General features: G+C 39.5%; 1 long non-coding RNA gene across 50 annotated transcripts in view; it reads right to left on the bottom strand.

Moving 5' to 3' along the window:
- LOC129636993 (uncharacterized) overlaps positions 1-15,792 on the bottom strand; it is a 499,812-nt gene extending 484,020 nt beyond the window's left edge. For 30 of the 50 annotated variants that reach the window (XR_008707280.1, XR_008707275.1, XR_008707283.1 and 27 more), the window contains exons 1-4: positions 14,579-14,732; positions 11,853-11,894; positions 10,043-10,131; positions 3,330-3,395 (exon numbers count right to left, since the gene is read on the bottom strand). This is a non-coding gene — a long non-coding RNA (uncharacterized LOC129636993). Of the gene's footprint in view, positions 1-718; positions 865-1,530; positions 1,637-3,329; positions 3,396-10,042; positions 10,132-11,852; positions 11,895-14,578 lie in introns of those variants that run through there. The other 20 variants (XR_008707324.1, XR_008707307.1, XR_008707309.1 and 17 more) reach the window with 10 other exon arrangements.
- Positions 15,793-16,183: the final 391 nt, after the last annotated feature.

The following is a 16,183-nucleotide window of genomic DNA, read 5'->3' as shown; positions in this document are numbered from 1 at the left end:
AGGGAGCTCAGAGAATGGTGTATAATTCCCATCACTAAAATTAAATTATTAATTTTTTATCAATTAATTGGATGAGGATTGGTGGGAAAGACAGGCCCCAGCTCAGCAGAGCTCTACTGGGTGCTAGATGAAACAAGAAATCCGCCCGGGCGAGATGGGTAGAGGGGAAGAGAAGCCACAATAGTAATAAAAGTGAGAATCCCCTGGCTTCAGGAGAGGGAGAGCAAACCAGCTCCCAGGAGGAGAGATGCAGAACCATTCAGATTTCTCCAGGGGGGCTTGATGAAATCAGCCCTCCAGGTCTTGTAAAAAGAGACTCTACCACTTGCCCAGGAGTCGCTTTTCTTAATTCTCTTGCATACTGAGGAAGATCAAATCCCAGAGAAGAGAGGCTTCAAGCCTCCTTTTAACAGATGGAATGTATTCTTATTCAGAGTACTGTTCTTTAAAAAAATGAAAATAGCTCGTATTTTCTAGGTATATAAATAACATTCATTATAAAAAATAAACTATTTAGAACATAGTTTTCAAAAATTTTTTTCTATTTACATGAAACTCCACTACCAAGACAGCAACGTTTAACAATTTAGGGAGCATCATTCCATACATTTCTTTTTGCTGATAGGGAGGTAGGGAAGAGCTACAAATAACCAGTTATTTGTTTATTAAAAAGATATTTACCAAATACCCACTCTGTGCCCAGGATCATAACTACATGTGCTTTTTTAAACCTTTTTTATTATTCAATAATATGATGAGAACTTATTTTTTATGTCAATAGAGATCTGTGTAATCATTTTGAATCATTTCATCATGTTTCACCAAAATTCCAGGGATGGGTCTTTAAGGTTTTCCAACTTCTTGCTATCAAAAATAATGCAACAAGAATTCTTTCAGTGTTTCTTTGATTATGTCTTCCAGATAAAATAAAATTCACTGAAAATTCAAAACAGCTTACATTCATATAATTCTTCACTACTCAAGTTGCTGTCATATTTACAACATGGCAATAAAGAGACTGGTTTCTGTAAAACTCACATCAGAATTGGTCTCACTATTTCACAGTTACATCACATACTTCTGGCTTTCCCTAATAAATCTGAGAAAGCAAGGTTTTGACAGATGAGGAAACTGAATCACAAAATATATGTGTGTGCGAACAGGAGGGTGAGAGACACCTAAAGATAATTCTCTGAAACTAGAAACCAAGTATCTCAACACCAGAGTGAAGTACAGCACATGTGTGTCCAATATACCCAAGAAGGCTCTAGTAGCCTCACAGACCCTTCTAGATAAAGGATCCCTGAGGGTGGACATTATCCTGTCTTACTCACCAGTGTACTTCCAGAACCTAGCTTGCAGCTTGAGATACGGTAGGTACTCAATAAACAGTTCTGGATTTAATGAACAAACCACAAAACAGGTCTTCCAGGACCACTGCAAACCATAGTCAACTTCCTACCCTCATGCCCACCTGGTGATAGAAACTGTGAAATAAAGCAAAGGAATCCATAGCTGATAATTACATACAGCTTTTATCTTACAACGAATTTCTTGTTCTGAAGGAGCTGTGAATAGTAAGTCTCCTTCAAAGCAGTGTCAGATCATTGAACTGAAGGACTTAAGCCAAGGGAAACTGATCAAACAGTAAACAGAAAAGAGAATTCTCTCAATGAGTGTTTTATTTTGCCCTTCCTGAAAATTTCCTCCCAGCTTCTATCAGCAAATTCCATTCATCTCCTCCATTTCTGCCCCTCCTTCTCAACCCATAATATTACCTCACCGTCTGCTGCTTTGTTAGAAATCTGTCTTGCATGCTAATTTATATATACACATGCTGTATATGTAAAGGAGCATTACCAAGTGGGTGGTTCTTGAAAATCAGCCATTTATCATGCATATTGATCACCAAGGTAGTACGGTATGAATCAGAGAGCAGCAATCATTAAATCAAAGATTTATACTAGTAAAAGAGCACCAAAGCAATTCGTCAATTCCATACCACCCTCAGTGATTAATTAGGTTGCAACCTGACAGCCTGGAAGCTGGTTCACAATTAACACTGTTAGAGTTAGAGGTTGGTTGTTTATTTATTTATTTTTTTCCCCTTCCCTTAAGGAATAAAAAAGGGAAGCATTAGTCTTTTGGGTTTATGGCATTCTGTACTTTTCCTTCATTGCTTTTACCACAGTTGGTAAATAGTTATCAATAGGATTATATGCTTAAATTCTCTTTTAATCTCTTAGATCCCCAAAACTTAAGAGCCTGTAGCACATAGTAGGTGCTCAGTCAATATATGTTGAACAAATGAAGTTTTAAGTAGATGCTTCTGATTCTTTGAGTACAGATGTAGCATCACTTATAATGGAGCTTCTTATGTTCCCCTTGGGTCCTATCCTTTAAAAAGTTAAACTCAATCTTTTTAGACTGGAGAACAATCTGGAAAATTGTTTGACAGCATTGACTAAAGACAAAACATGCATTCCTATGACCCAGCAATTCTAATCCTGGGTATGTACAACAGAAATGTGAACAAATGTTCAAAAGACATGTACAGGAATGTTCACAGAAGCACTGTAATTAATAGCCTAAACTAGAAACAGTCGATTATTCATCAACAGAATATGAATAAATAAGTCACGGTCTGGTCATACAGTGAAAAACTACACAACAGTAAGGATGAACAAACTACAGCCTCATTCAACAACATGGATAAATTTCACACCTCTATGCTGATAGAATGAAACCAGACACAAGGAACTACATGCTGCATGATTCTATTTATACTAAGTTCAAAACCAGGCAAAACTGATTTGTGGCATCAGAAGTTAGGACAATGATTGCCTTTGAAGGCTTAGTATGTGGGAAACGGCATGAAGGAGGCCTCTGAGTGTTGGTTACACAGTAAGTTCACTTTGAGAAAATTCATAACCTTTTCTGTTGCCTCACTTGGGGATAATAAATAGAGCTATATGATTTACTGTCCTTTCCTATAACAGATGATAGTTCAACCAAAATTAATTTTTAAAAAACAAGTTACTTCTTTCTCTGTGTGATAGAAGAGTGATAAACATCTTCATGAATACCCCAGGCCCAGATCCAAATTTCAGAAACTATCTCTTGGAGGGATTCCAAAGAAGGAGATATTGTTTCAAATACAGGATTAAAACTACAAGTTCTTCAGGGTCCCTTCCAATCCTAAAGTTCTACAATAAGTAACCTTTTGAAAATTGATGGAGAATTCAATGCCCATGGATTTCTTGTGCTAACCTTGGACATTCTCAGAAGAGGGAAATGAGACAGTTAGAGGAGAACTTTTTCTGACTTACATTCAGGAGTCTGCATCACCTCTTATAATTTCCTCCTGCAATACTTGAAAAACAAGTAGGGGCCTCCTGTAAGTCAAGGGGGGTTAGAAGAAATGGATATGGTAAAGAAATGCTGTGGGTTTTGGAAATTCAGAGATTTCTGACAATTCCTAGAATAAGACCAGAAAACTAAACCCTAAATTTGTTTAAAGCCCTCCAGTTTTTGAAGGCCTCCTATACACCAGGCACCTGGTTTATGTACTTTTTACATATTGTTTCATTTAATACTCAAAAAACCTCTTTGAGACCAGCACAGATTCCCTTCTACTATAGACAGGGTGAGTCATTTTCACTGTCTGAAACTCAGATTCTAATCTATACAATTGGGAATAAAATACAATGCCCAAATAGGAGTGGTTATGAGAATAAGTTCTGGAAAAAGTTTCGCAGGGTAGAAAACCAAACTGAGCAACTTGCTAGGTGTGTAACCTTAATAAAAAATTTAACTGCTCTCTGCTTCAGGTTTCTCATCTAGAAAATGAGATTGCTGATAGTATCTACCTCACATGATCATTATGAGAAGTACATGACATTTAGAACCAACCACGCATAGCACAGAGTAAGTTATCAATGGCAGGTATTTATTAATATTTATTTTATTATATACATGTATATACTTTACAGGACTGCTGTACAACCACCAAATATTACATATTCAATTAGCCTAATTTTTAGTAAACCAAATTAACAGTAATACTTCTCTACTAGTTTAGGATCTATTGGGGATATTTTAGTCTAGATCCCTGAAATATAGAAGAAATACTCCAAATTTTTGAAAGTAAGATCACATTGTTCTTGCTCACTTTTGTATCCCTGAGACCAACCACAATGACTGGGATATCATAAGCACCCCAGAAATATTTGATAAATGGTTTATTAAATACTTCCATAGTATACCTACTTCATCTCCCCACTTTGTACTCATCCAGAAGAGAGCCAGTTGCTTTCAGTAATTTTCTGTTAACAGTAATAACCACAGATATGCTCTAATGTTTTTAAAAAGGAACTATAAGATAAATATGTCTTTTCAGAAGAACTTACTATGTATTTTCAGTATACCAAAATCTGACTTACCCCTGCCTGCTTTTCAAAAATTGCTCATCCTCATATGATACAATAAGAGACTTTCATCCTTAGTACATAAACCTCAAATCCTTTCATCTGTTCATTCATTTATTCACCAAGTGTACATTAAGCACCTTGTATCTGTCTTTAGTAATCTCAGTTGCAAATTATAGAAAACTCAAACAGCTTTAATAAGAAGGGAACTTATGGCACATAATAGAAGTCCACAGGAAGCTGTGTAGGTTTCTTTTTTGGTTTGATTCAGTGGCTCATTATGTCATTAAGGACCCAGATACTTGCATCTGTCTACCTTGGCATCCTCGATGCTGGCTTCACTCACACTGGTAGTCTGACAACTACAGTCATTGTAGGGTATGGGCAACCCTATTGGTTATCTATCCAGCAGTCATACTCTCTCCCACTTCTCTCTCCAAGAGAAGCCCAGTTTTATTCAAGTATCAAATAGTATATTTCATCTTCCTTATGACCAACCTAGATGGCACATTGAAAAGCAGAGACATTACTTTGCCAACAAAGGTTTGTCTAGTCAAGGCTATCGTTTTTCCTGTGGTCATGTATGGATGTGAGAGTTGGACTGTGAAGAAGGCTGAGTGCCGAAGAATTGATGCTTTTGAACTGTGGTGTTGGAGAAGACTCTTGAGAGTCCCTTGGACTGCAAGGAGATCCAACCAGTCCATTCTGAAGGGGATCAGCCCTGGGATTTCTTTGGAAGGAATGATGCTAAAGCTGAAACTCCAGTCCTTTGGCCACCTCATGCGAAGACTTGACTCATTGGAAAAGACTCTGATGCTGGGAGGGATTGGGGGCAGGAGGAGAAGGGGACGACAGAGGATGAGATGGCTGGATGGCATCACTGACTCGATGGACATGAGTCTGGGTGAACTCCGGGAGTTGGTGATGGACAGGGAGGCCTGGCGTGCTGCGATTCATGGGGTCGCAAAGAGTTGGACACGACTGAGCGACTGAACTGAACTGAAGTGTAGATGTTAATTATCTAAGCCAATTATGGTCATTTCTTTCATCTACCCACAACTGTTTGAAGAATGTACATGCAACAATTCTTGGCAACATAAGAGGAAGTCAGCTTTGGCCCTTCTAGGAACGTTTCCCACACCTTCAGGAACTTGCCACCTTTCCTGCCTCTGGACACTCCTGCCTCTCCTGAGTGAGGATTCCTGCAGCTGCTACTATCATCTTGTCAGCACAAAGAAAGCCACCAACACACAGTAGAGAGCGATGCAGGGAATCTTGCACCCCTGGGATTAACCAACCCTGTAACCATCCTACCTCTGAAACTCTTATGTGATTGGTTATAAAATAAACATGTATTCTTTAAGCTGATTTTAGTTGGGTCTTTGAGAAAGTTATAAAACACTGTGAGACATGCATAATTATCACAACACAAACATAGCTACTTCCAAAGGAAAGAAAAAGATAATCTCTGAGAATTTCCCTTAAAATAGAAGAAAACTGACAGATACCTAACTTCTCTTCCTCCCCCGACATCCTCTCAATTCTAATTGGCCAGTATCAGATCATATGCCCACTGTTGAACCAATCCCAGGATAGAAAAATTGGATTGCTAAACCTAATCAGGCCCAGCCTTGGGATCTGGAATTGGGATCAGCTGTGTTTAATTGGCCACATGGGGCAGGGTGACTGCAGGAATGGAACTGAGTTCTGTTGGGACGAAGAGGTCGGCTAATAGATATTGATCTTTAGTATCCTGCTTACTACCATATGCATGTACTAGACTTGGGACTCCCCAGTAATCGGAAATGTTTAGCACAGCTGTACTTCAGTAATCAAAGTCTGCATCCTTCTTGAGACCCCTATGTTTGGAAAATCGTTTAAATCTCAGCCAAGTCATCAGATCTCTAACAACTCTGCTGGAGTTCAGGTCCAAATGTGGAATTTGCTAACAGATTTCATCTCAAGAAAGGTTGGAGGTGGTTTCTCCCTACCTCCCACTAGTTGTGTGGAGCTGTAGAAACCATTCTTAAGCACACTGGTGTATATATATATATATTCAGGAATATTAACTTACTCCCAGGCACATTTCTAATATTCTCATTTCTGATCAAATTTTTCTGAATCTAAGTTCTCAGACTTCCGGGAGCCTAGAAAACCATCCCCCAAATTGGAAAGAGCTTCTCTCTTTGGGGCAGTATTTGTAGTGGTTAAGAATGGATTCAGATCCCTGATCCACCACCAACTAGGTGGACCTCGAGCAAGTTACTTAACTTCTCAATGTCTTGATTTCCTCAACCATAAAATGTAAATGATAACCATAGTTCCTAAATCATAGGGGTGCAGAAAGCATTAGTCAGTGCATGGAAATGCTAAGCACAGTACCTGTAAAATAAAATGTCATCTTAATAAGTGTTCCTTGTGTTTCTCCATCTCCAAGTCTTCCCTCTTAGTGCATCATCATAGAGGTGTAACATCACAATTAAAGCTAACTGATGAACCTTTCTGGTTGAGTGTTGTCAGTCAATCAAATAGCTTGAATTTTTTCTCCATTTGATTAGACAAATTCACTATTTAGTATAATAGTTAACTTGATCAAGTAAATGAAAAAAATAAAGCAATATTTATACAACAATTATCTTTACTCTTGAGCTTCCTCAGACATCCTAAGACTGAACCTTTCTGGACCAGTCCTTTGGAGCCAAGGGTGGCTTCATCTCCTTCAAGCTGCATTCCTGGCTTTTAGTCAGTTCCTCTCCACAGCCTCAGAAAGCCTGAGTTCCGAGAGTGCCTTAGGGACTCAACTTCATTGACTCACAAAATCAAAATATACAAATTCCCCTTTTAAACCTTGATCTATAACTTGGAGAATATTGCCTCTCCACTGCATTAAGGCCGGCCCTATTACCTTATGGAATTACCCACAGTGGCAGAAATCCATTCACCTGATCCACTGACACCCTGGGGGCAGCTCAGATAGCATAAAGCCAATTGATAGATGTATATTTGATATATATTTTATGCCTGGAATTTATGTCTTCTGCATGTTTCATTTGCTATTCTGACTCACTTTATGCCACAGGAGAGCTGGGAAAATTTTGAGAGGGACCAAGAAAGAAATGGCATAGAAGAACAGGGTGGAAATCAAAACAGCCATTTTTCTTTCTAATCTAAGCCCTTAAACCTGAGCATCCTGATAGCTCTAAAAGCAAAGAGGAAGTACTCCCTCCCTTCCTCCTCCCAGGAAGGGATGATGAGAAGGAAAGGAGCTAAAGCTGGTAGAAGAGAAGAATCCTGCAAAGTAGCAGCTGAGCCAGGGCCCCACTACAGTGTGTGTGGTGGGGAGAGCAGTGGTGGTGATAAAGACATAAGCAGTAATAGAACTCAAGTTACGCATTTTAATCTACAGTTATCAAAATTCTACCACACAGTTCAGCTCACTTCACTCTCAAGGTAGTCAATACTGGTATTTTCAGCTCCATGTTACTGATATTCCAGAGAGGAGAATGGCTTATGGCAAAACTGGGATTCAAATTCAGCCTTCTATCTCTCTAGTGTATGTACAACTTTTAGAAGGCTTCTTCATAAGCTTCTGTATATATAGAGAGAATTCATCATTATGCACATTATTCAAAGCCCTACCATGTGTCCTGTCTTTTCCAAATGCTTAAGTTTTAAAAAAGAATTTATACCAATTTATAATAATAGCTCACATACACATACATGCTGCTGCTAAGTCGCCTCAGTCATGTCCGACTCTGTGTGACCCCATAGACGGCAGCCCACCAGGCTCCGCCGTCCCTGGGATTCTCCAGGCAAGAACACTGGAGTGGGTTGCCATTTCCTTCTCCGATGCATGAAAGTGACAAGTGAAAGTGAAGTCGCTCAGTCGTGTCCAACTCTTAGCAACCCCATAGACTGCAGCCCACCAGGCTCCTCCGTCCATGGGATTTTCCAGGCAAGAGTACTGGAGTGGGGTGCCATTGCCTTCTCCAATACACATACATACAAACACACAAATTCAATTCTCACAGTAACCCTGTGAAAATAATACAAGGGAGTCTGACTCCAGGAACTGTGCTCTTACACACTCTGCCATATGGTTTTTCCCTATTATCTCATGAGTGGAGAAATGGAAGTCTACCTCTAAAAGATAAAGCTGGCAATAAGACCAGGTCTCCTATTGGCTCAAGACTTGACATATTAAGGATGGGGCCAAAGTAGAGACAAAAATCAACTGAACCCAGTCCCCTTAATTAATTTCCTCTACTCTTATGGCTTAACTGCTCCATCGGCATTGTTTATCGTGGGTGACAACCATTCATTTCACTTCACCAAGTAATTACTGACCACAAAGTTCTATGCCAGCCCCTCCTACTTCAATGTGAACAAAATAGACATGGTCCTCATCCTCACAGAGCTTTCAGCCTGAAGAGTAAAGCAGATACTAAACCAGTAACAATGAAGAGTGAAAGCAATGAGGCAGCCAGTCTTTTTCATAGATTCTCCATAGGAGAAGACTGAAGAAGTCATGTAGTCTGACCCATTCAAAGCAGAAGTCTCCTCTATAGATGGTCACACAGCCTCTGCTAGAATACTCAAGGCCAGAAAGCTCCCACTTCCAACAGCAGCACATTCTAATTTAATCCTAAAGTTTTTGTACTGAGTCTATCTTAGGCCCCATAATATATGCTGTTGTTCCAAATACTGTCTTCTGCAGCCCATAGAACAGGATCTAACCCTTTTCAACACATCAGTCCTTCAACAGATTTGAGGACAGTTATCAAGTGGCCTGAACTTTTCCTCTTTTTGAGACTAAACGGTTTCTCTTCCCCTCAAACATGATTCTTAGGCCATGGCCTTCCAAACTCTTCCCTACTAGATAGCACGCTGGGTGCTATCAAGTTTGCCAATGATTCAGGTTAAAAAAAAAACTGAAATGAATACTTTAAATGTAACCTGACCAATAGGGTGAAGTAGAACTATGGTCTACCTTGGACAGGATGTTGTCCTCCTATTAATTCCTGCATTCACTGTTTTAATACTGATCACACAAATTGTCACATGTTGTACTCAGGTAATTGCCCACATTTTTAAAGAGAAAGCTATCAAAGTCAGGTCCCCTCCAAACCTTTACTACTTCAGGCAACAGATGTATTTTTTAATCTACATGCAGGACTTTACTGTTGCCCTTTTTAAACTTAATTTACCTTCTTGGTGAAACTCAGATGACATTGACATCTTTGTTGAATAACTGTCTTAGCTTCACAAAAATGATTTTCCTAAGAATCTATCAAGACTTAGCACTTGAGTTGAATAGGATTCTACTGTAACTAAAAATCCTTTCTCTGAAGCTCCTTAGTCCCTTTACCACTAGCTTTAGGGTCTGTGTCTCAGACTCCAACCTTTCTGTTCACCTGCTCCTTCTCCACCATCCCAAATTCCTCTCTCCTCCCTTATGAAAATAATTTAGTTCACCTCCAGTTCCAATCAATTAATTTACTATCTCAATGTACACAGAAAATAAAATTTAAAATTTCTTTTTATGTAACAGGCCTGCCCTCCTTAGAAGAAAATATATGTACATAGATGATAATCATTATTCAGAAAGTACTTACTGAACTCATACTATAGGTCAGGCACTGAGCTCCTGGAAGGATGCAGTGATGTGTAATATCAGACATGGTCCATGACTTCATGCCACTTACTAAATAGTAGAGAAGAAGATGACATTAACTACACATAGTCAATGTAAATTACAGACCTAACAAAGCACTGGGAAGATAAGACAGTTCCATGTAATTAGAGGATTTAGTGTAGTCAGAGGGTCAGGAAGGGGCTTTCTTAAGAAGTGGTAAATAAGCTAAGAAACAAGGAAAAGGGGTGGACAAGCATATTCATTGTTACTTACAATGTTGAAAAATGGAAATGACAAATCAATGGCTCTATAAGGGAACAATGCTGCTGCTAAGTCGCTTCAGTCGTGTCCGACTCTGTGCGACCCCAGAGACGGCAGCCCACCAGGCTCCCCTGTCCCCGGGATTCTCCTCCAGGCAAGAACACTGGAGTGGGTTGCCATTTCCTTCTCCAATGAATGAAAGTGAAAATGGCATTAATTTGTGGTATAGCCACATGATAGACTACTTGGAAACCATTAAGAACTAAATTTTTGATAAAAGATAAAACATGCAAACCAACCTAACTTTGAAAATAGTAGCATGAAAAACCCTAAAAATCTTAACAATGAGAATCCAGCAGTACATTATGCAAATTGATTCATTCCAGGAATTCAAAAGTATTTTAATCTTAGAAAATCCATTAATGAAATTCATCAAATAAATAGGTCAAAGGAGAAAAATATGATTACCAAGAAAACTGTCAAAAGTTTTTAATAATATTCAAATATATCTCTTGCTTTAAAAAAATTTTACTTCTTGAAAAAGGATACATGTATCCTCCCTCAAAATTAAGAATTACGCTAACTATTGAAACACTAGAAGCATCCTCACTAAAGTCAACAATATGACTTGAGGTTTTTCTTTTACATTTGTTATTTAACACTGTTCTGAAAGTACCAATTAGTGCATATAAAAATCAACAATAAGTGATACAACTATTGGAAAATGAACTTGCAGTTATTATTTGCATATGATATGATTATACACTTGGGAAACACGGAAGAACAAAAAAGTAGAAACAAACATTCATGAAATGGGCAGTTACAAACACACAAAAATCAATACTATTCTTACAACTTACAGATTATAGAAGGAAAAAATTCCATTCACACAAGTAAAAAACAATTAAGGCTAAAACTTTAAATCAATTTAACAAAAATTGAGTGTAATATATATAAAAAATAAAATTACTGAGAGGTACAAATAAATAATGAAGAGACATAACTTGTTCCTGGATAAGAAGATTCAGTATTATAGAAATACCCATTCTCCTCCAAAAATCTAAAAATAATCAATGTAATTCCAGTGAAATTTGACCAATAATTATAAAAGTCACCTCTGGGAGACTATTCACAAACAAATGAAAACATCCCAGAAAAATCTGGGGAAAAATATTAACGAGGAATGATTTGTCTTATGTATCATAAAGCTATTGTAACTTGAAATTGTTCTTTCTAAAATAAAAAATATACTCACAGAAGGAAGGAAGTAAATAGTAAAATCTAATGCTTTAGAAAAGAGGAAAAAGTAAAACCAATAAACAAATAAAATCTGGTCTTTGAAGAAATCAACAGACAAACCACTAGCTTACTTAATTTAAAAAAAAAAAAAAAAAAGGATGAGAAAGCACAAACATCCAAAATAAGAAAAGGTAAACAGAAAACTGAAATACACCATTAGAAAATACTTGGTATAATTCTGTGTAATAAATTTGAAAACCTAAATAATGAATAATTTTAATACCACTCACCAAACTGATTCCAGTAGACCAAAGTTTGAACACACCAGTTTCCTACGAGACAAAAAGTAAGTTATCAAAGACCTACTACAAAACAACAAACAAAGCGTCAGGCCTAAAGGATTTCATGCAGAAACCAGACCTTCAAAGAAGATACAATCCCAGGGCTACCCAACCTGTTCCAGAGAGTAGAAAAAGAAGGAAACCTTCCCAATTCCCTTTGTAAGGTAAGTGTAACACTGATACCTGAATCTGGTAAGTGTTAGTTGCTCAGTCACGCCCGACCCTTTGCAACCCCATGGACTGCAGCCCACCAGGCTCCTCGGTCCATGAGATTTTCCAGGCAAGGATACTGGAGTGGGTTGCCATTTCCTACTCCAGGGGATCTTCCCAACCCAGGGATTGAACCCGGGTCTCCGGCACTGCAGGCAGATTCTTCACCAACTGAGCTACAAGGGAAGCCAAAAAAAACACAGACCAATTTCACTTATAAACATGGAAGCAAAAATAAATATAATATTAGCAAACAATCAATTAGCCAATTAGAATAATGTTCCAGCCATGCAGGGAGTGCTCAATCTAAGGAGATTTATTAATATAATTCACTGTGCTAATAAATCAAAGGAGATCATACAAACCATGTACACTGGGAAAGCATTTGACAAAATTCAAATTTTTGTGAAATTTGTAAGAATGTGAATATTAAAAAAATCAGTCCAGGAGCCAGAGGAAACACTGGCATTTCTGATTGCTTGAGGACAAAGAACACTGACTCAGGCAGACACAAGTAGCTGTGGCAGTCAATGCACTGCATGTAGGCCACTCCCAGGTGGGTCCAGGGTGTCTGGGCAGGATATGGCACTCTGCCTCCTGCCCCTGCCATGTTAGAGAACAAACTGTGATTGTGAAGTATCACTTTCATAGACTACTACGTTACAAAATGCAACAGAAAACAGACCTTTAGAATGGAGAAATCTAGCTAGGTATTTTTTATGTGAGTCATCTAATTTAATCCTACTCACCACCACCCAAGAAAAAGGTAAATTCATCTCTATTTCATAGACAAAAATTCGAGGAGCAGAGATGCTTAGTAGTGTCCTCAGAGACTGGGTTTCTAAAACTGTTTTAGTCATCCCTTTAATTGTCTCATCAGGGATCTTGACTGGCCAAATCCAAAAGTAAGCCCGAGGGCAGGTGGAGTGGTGGTGGATGTGATTGGTATCTGTCAGCCTCCTAGGCTCAGAACAGAGTGAAAGAGTAAGGTACACACCCGGAGGGGCCAATGCAAGATAACAGCCATATCCCACTTGTTAACATCAAGAATAAAAGAGTCCCTGTTACATAAGTTGTTCAAAGATTAAGACGCTACATGCAAATATCTCAGCAACTTTTTGGCACTGATAGAACTCTCAACAAATATTAGCTATGTCATTAGCATGTATTGGTTCAGTTCAGTCCAGTTGCTCAGTCGTGTTCGACTCTTTGCGACCCCATGGACTGCAGCACACCAGGCCTCCCTGTCCGTTGCCAACTCCCAGAGTTTACTGAAACTCCATTGAGTCAGTGATGCCATCCAACCGTCTCATCCTCTGTGGTCCCCTTCACCTCCCGCCTTCAATCTTTCCCAGCATCAGGGTCTTTTCAAATGAGTCAGCACTTCGCATCAGGTGGCCAAAGTATTGGAGTTTCAGCTTCAGCATCAGTCCTTCCAATGAATATTCAGGACTGATTTCCTCCAGGATGGACTGGTTGGATGAACTGGTATTGGTAAAATAACCTGAATTATATAAACTTCATTTTCAAAGTTTAGCTTTTATACTTAAACTTTAAGAACAAAGAGCAGCTGAGAAAAAGACACAGCTGGTTCCATCCACCAATATCCCCTGGAAAACCGGTTAAATATCACAAACAAACATCTGGGCAAAGAAGGATGCCTAAAAGATGAGCAACACTGATTTTGCCTCAAAACAACACTTTAAATCAGTTTTTATAAGTACTGCCAATGAAGAACAGTCTTACTAAGAGAGCATTTTTTTTTTTTGAGCTGTGGTCTCATTCTGAGAATATGCTCTTTGCACCATCTTCAAGATGCAACAGTTCACATTTAGTAATTTTGGTCATAAATGGCCACCTAAGTATGTCAGGAATAATTTCGAATCTGTGACCCTTAAAGCTTAAAATATAGACGAATGTAATTAACCTACTTGCAGAAGTATATTAAAAAAAAAAAAAAACCTGCTCTATGCTCTCCTGACTTGGGAGCATATGGTGTCGGATTACATGGTTGGCACCTGGCTGACTGCTGGGTCCATGTGTTACATTCTTACACAAACAGGCAGAGGCGGCACAAAGCCCGCCCGGAGGAGTCTCGGCCAAATCCAAAATAGGCAGCAAGAGCCACAGGCTCGGCCAGAAACTACTATAACAGCCTGGAGGAGGAAATGGAGCTCTCAGCACCACCTCTGAGCCCCGTTTCTCCTTCTGCCCCACAACTTTCTCATAAGTCTCTTGAGAAGGACCCATGAAGGTTGGTTTCTCTGTTGACATGTATCTGTCTACACCCCTGGCTCTATTTATTAGGGAGAAATTAAAATAGTTTCAACTCATCTTCAGGGTTGGCTCTCTTAAGGCATTTTGAAGCAAATTAATCCACACAAATGCTTTCCAACCCAATTAAAGTTGTGTTTATCATTTTCCCACCCCCCACCCCCAGTTCCCAAATCCTGGCTTATCTGTACCTAGTAAAGGACATTCACCTCCAACGTAGGACAAAAAAAGCAAAGTGGAGAGTCAGCAGCAGCTCTGCATCCCTTTTCTGTTCTTTCTTGAAAGTGCACCAGTTTGAACCGGTTTTGCCTCCTTAAATAGGTTGTCAATTAAGTGAAACAGCACCAGCTGAAAAGGGTTTTGCTGCACAGGTTGTTGATTAATCAGCTCTTAAGTTACTTTACAGAGACACAGCACTAGACATGGGAAAAACAGGAACCCACATCCCCAAGATGACCCTGGAATCAAGAATCTTCAGTCTATAAAACTCAAAAGAGTAAAAGTATTGCCACTGGAGCTCTTTACCAAGCAAGAAAATTTTCAATTAGGAAAACTTGGCTTCCAGAAGGACTAGTAGCCTATATGGACTAATTCTAAGACTAGCCAATCAGCTTCCACATTTGAAATTCCTCTAGCCCTTTAAATTTCACCTTAACCCTGGGTCAGGGAGACAAATTGGAGAGCGTTGCCTCATGCCTTCTTTGCCTGTCAACCTCACAGTAAAGCTCTTTTCTTGAAAGCACTGCCGTAGTACCGGCTTCTCTGTTCGTAGGGCAGCGAGTCCTTGTTTGGTAATACTCAGCCCTTATTGTAGAGCCCATCTCTATCTCTGAAAATCAATTCAAAATGCACTGAGGGAGAATATGCCCCTCCACAGCCCAGTTCCCCAGTTTCCCATTGCAATACTGAATGTCCCCAAACTCTATTATTTCTTTTTTCTTGTGATTGGTATCCCTCTTTTTTGCTTTAAAAAAAAAAAAAAATGTACCTACCCAGTTCAAGCTGAATCATGAGTCAAGAGTATTTCGCCGACGTCTGCTGAAGGGAATTAAGAAGCCCTAAGGAACTGGGTGGAGTTGGTATAGTTAGAATGAGAAGCAGCCTAGGTAAAGAGCCTGAGTGGCAGATGCATAGCTGTTTTGGCTCACCTGGGCCATCCCTTCACAACAAGCTGGGATGTGCAAGATATTAGTGGCAAGGAGGACAGGTCACTGAAGGGATTTAAAAATAGGTCTTTTTCAACCAACTAGAAGGATCCCTAGGAGAAGGCAATGGCACCCCACTCTAGCACTCTTGCCTGGAAAATCCCTTGGACGGAGGAGCCTGGTAGGCTGCAGTCCATGGGGTCGCTAAGAGTCGGACACGACTGAGCAACTTCACTTTCACTTTTCACTTTCATGCATTGGGGAAGGAAATGGCAACCCACTCCAGTACTCTTGCCTGGAGAATCCCAGGGATGGGGGAGCCTGGTGGGCTGCCGTCTATGGGGTTGCACCGAGTCGGACACGACTGAAGCAACTTAGCAGCAGCAGCTGCAGCAGAAGGATCCCTAAGATCAAAAGAGAAAAGACCAGCTACATCCACTAGTAAGGAATATACTCCTCCTACCCGCTTCCGATGTATACTGTCTGGTCAGAATAAGACAGTGAATGGGAGGACTGTTCTTTGCTTTCCATGCCCATCTTGGTGGCTGTGGTAGACATCTGCTCTTTCTGCTCACCCACAGTCTATTTCCTGTCTCTTCTGTTAATAACCCTCCTGTTCTCTTAAGGGAAGACTTCTTTCTTACTCTAACC

The sequence above is a fragment of the Bubalus kerabau genome, chromosome 1, assembly GCF_029407905.1.
Source record: "Bubalus kerabau isolate K-KA32 ecotype Philippines breed swamp buffalo chromosome 1, PCC_UOA_SB_1v2, whole genome shotgun sequence".
NCBI lineage: Eukaryota > Metazoa > Chordata > Mammalia > Artiodactyla > Bovidae > Bubalus > Bubalus kerabau.
Note: the sequence above shows the minus strand (reverse complement) of the source record. Positions and strands in the feature narration are given on the sequence as shown.